Below are 3378 nucleotides of genomic sequence, written 5' to 3' on the forward strand. Positions count from 1 at the left end.
TAGAACTGAAAAAATATGTTTTCCATTTGACTTCCTGAACTTATCTATTTTTACATTTTGAACTTTTTGGTTGTCCTTTTTAGAAACAAGAAAAAAAAGTCATTTATTGATTGGTATTTTTTGTGTTTTTATATTTGTTTAGGTTACTGTTCTCTGAGTAAAAAAATGCATATGCATTTCTTCGATGAGAGTAAGTGAACTTCGTGCACATAATTTATAAAACACTCTTTTGCGCGTATATGAATTTTCCTGTAGATGTACAAGAACGTTTTTTTTGCTTGCACCTCAACAACCAACATGGAATAGCACGATGATAGAAGTCTTGTACAAAGCTCCATAAAATCACAGAGAAGCTACACCAAATGGATCATAGAAAATATTGACCAAATCACACAAGAAAAAGGTCAGGCCGAGGGCATTCTTTAACATGCATTAAAAAGAAACGTAGGGCATGGAAGCAACAAAATCTGAAGGGAGGTTGAGATCCCTCCTCGCCGCACAAGTCCACAGCCTCTTGCGCAGGGGAGCCATTTTTGCCAGCGATCAATGTATCTTAATTCTACAGTCGAAGTGCCAGACAGCATGCCTTATTCTGCAAAACCAAAATCTGAGCACATATATCAGAACTAGCACGAACAAAAAGTGTGGCAGGGCATATTTTTTTCTGAACTTTATATGCAAAAACTTCCTGTATTTATTCACCCCTTGTTCTATGTGAACTTCAGTGTCCAGACAACAAGAACTTGGTCGATCGAACCAATGGATCGACGGGTCAGGGAGGACCTTGCGGACAGCAACTGCACCATCAGGAATCGGAAACGTCCTGGTGAACAACGTTCACGCCGTGCAGGGGGGTTGGGGACGACGACATCAGCATGATCTGGGAGCTTGAAGAACAAGAATGGCCATCGAAGGGGTGGGCCGCGATGGTGGTCCAAGGGTCGCGCAGGACGCGCTTGTTCCAGCGGCGCACAAGACGAACCAGGCGGCGACTAGCCGGAGGATCCTGGGGAGTTACTCGGAGGCAGAGAAGGAGAAGATGAAATCAGAGGGCGAGAGAAGGCTCACCGGAGGGGAGAAGTGGGGGGTTGACCGGAGGTGAGGGACGGGGAGAGCAGCGGCGGTTGGTAGTGGAGGCGTAAGGCGGCCGCAGGATCCGGCGGCGCGCGTGCGGATTCCGGGGAGGGCGCGCCGCGGCGGGTGGATCCGGGAAGGTGGCGCGGCGGCGGGGGCCTCCGGGGACAGGGCGTGGCGGCGGGGGCCTCAGGGAGGGGGCGCAGCGGCATGGGGGTCCAGGGAGGGCGCGGATGAGGCGTGTGGATTGGGGAAGGAGGCTCGGCGGCGGGAGATCGAGGCGTGTGGGCGGTTCTCGGGTGCGGGAGAAGTGGGGGAGAAGATCCGTTTTTTCTTTCTCTTTTACCGTCTGGCGCTGGCCGCTCCGGTTCGGGAGGATCTCCTCGTGCTCCATCGTATACTAGCTGAATGCCCGTACGTTGTCACGGATTAAAAAAACACATTATGATCAAATATTTTTTGAATTAAAAAATACGTGTCGAATATGATAGAGCTGGTTTCAATTCCTGGACAAATTCATTCTCTCTCTTATTTCTTTCTAGGCAATCGTTGTATGTCTTTAAAAACTCCCCCCTTGCATCATTTTATTCTCCTCACCCTTCTTTTCCTTTTACCTTTTTCACAGTGCCGTGTGGGCGACCCTATTCAAAATCTTCTATTTTCATTTATTATGTCATCGATTCAAAATATTATTTGATCTCCTTTTTGAGTGAAAACTTACGAAATACGTCTCACAACTAACTGGAAAGAAACATGAACTCTGTTAAGTATAGAAACAAAGAACAAAATCATATTTTCTCAAAAAAAATAGACCCTCTCAAACAACATATACTACTCCCAAACCCAAAGAAAAAGAGACCTACAAGAGAGGTATGTTTAATGCAAAGCATCTGACGTTTAGGTCACTCTCATAAAAGGTTATTCCTGTATCGATCAAATGACCGGGAGGAGCATCTTGAGTTCAAGCAGTTCCCTCTGAAGGGGTATGTTGAGTTAAAGGCTATCCTCTTCCTTCTCAAGAGGAACTCCTGACCTCCTTGAGAATATAAAGAAGCTTAACAAACCAAGCTCTATGTGCCCCATATCTTGACCATGGATAAATATAAACTTTTGCAAAAAAAAACTGAAAATTCAAAGCCAGGAAGTCCGCAATAGTTAGTTTAAGCTCGTACAACCTAAAAAGCAATAGTTAGTTTAAGCTCTTACATCCCCAAAAGCATATGATTTGATCGCCTCTAAGTTTCAACATTACGTTGAGGCTTAGAAATGCTTTCTGATTTTGTAGAATTACAGATAAAACCTCCAAGCATGACTGAAAATTGAGAGTGATGTGATGAGTTAGGACTGATAGTAACATTCAGTAGGACAACCAACAAGAAAACTACAACGACGTACTACCATCACATGAAATATGTAAATGTGTGTGCATTATTTAGGTTCTCAACATCTATCTCTCATGCACTTCTGGTTTCTTTTCTCCTATCCAAGCATCTCACTACCAATCTATCAAAAAAATAGCAGCTTCCCATGGAGATGGGGCCTCGGCCAGCGACGCGACGGGAGCGGACATCAGCCTTAAGGAAGTACTCATCAAGCTTGATATCGACCGATGGCCACCTTGATTGATGACAGTAGCCCATGAGAAGACATCACACTCCGACTCACCGCAGAAGTAATTCTGCACAAATGAAGACATAAAAAAGATTAAAAGCTACACATATAAAAGCATGCAGCTGCAATCATGCATCAAACCTGCCCGTACAAAATACATCTTTTGAATGTTGAAATTTTACGGTTTGGTAGCCATCTGCAATCATGCATCAATTCTCACAATCATATCATGATTGAAATTTTTCCAATTTGGTAGTTTGGAAATTAATATAACAAGCAACAATTTGAGAGTTGGGAGACATTACTAATATGATTCACTTTGTACAATGTAGTTTCACCATGATCAAAAATTTCCCAATTTGGTAGTCTGCACATCGACATTACAAGCAACAATTTCCCACTTTTTACAAAGCAGTTCATGTAGAAGATGGCAGAGAAGATGTGGGTTTGACACTACTGATCATCTGCAGATTTTGAATGATACCTTTCAGACCTTGTGATTAAAAAAAGATGTTGAACTATTGGCAAAGATTCAAAATCAATCAAGGATTATTTAATCAGCACCATGATTCTATAACAAAGTGATGAGATTTTTAGAAACTCCCAATATGTGTTTGCTTCATCCCCTGCAAAAATCCAAGCAGAAAAGTTATTATAATATGAACAATGGAAATTGAATCAGTAATAAGTGTA

At 42.9% G+C, this 3378-nt stretch overlaps 1 long non-coding RNA gene across 1 annotated transcript; it reads right to left on the bottom strand.

The window, feature by feature from the left end:
- Nucleotides 1-316: 316 nt before the first annotated feature.
- Nucleotides 317-1454, bottom strand: LOC125553955 (uncharacterized). Its single transcript, XR_007304285.2, has 2 exons — nt 1069-1454; nt 317-607 (listed from the first exon to the last, which is right to left on the bottom strand). It is a non-coding gene; the product is annotated as an uncharacterized LOC125553955 (long non-coding RNA).
- Between the last annotated feature and the right edge of the window lie 1924 nt (nt 1455-3378).

This window comes from Triticum urartu, chromosome 4A (assembly GCF_056163025.1).
Source record: "Triticum urartu cultivar PI428250 chromosome 4A, HENAU_Tu73, whole genome shotgun sequence".
Taxonomy (NCBI): Eukaryota; Viridiplantae; Streptophyta; class Magnoliopsida; order Poales; family Poaceae; genus Triticum; species Triticum urartu.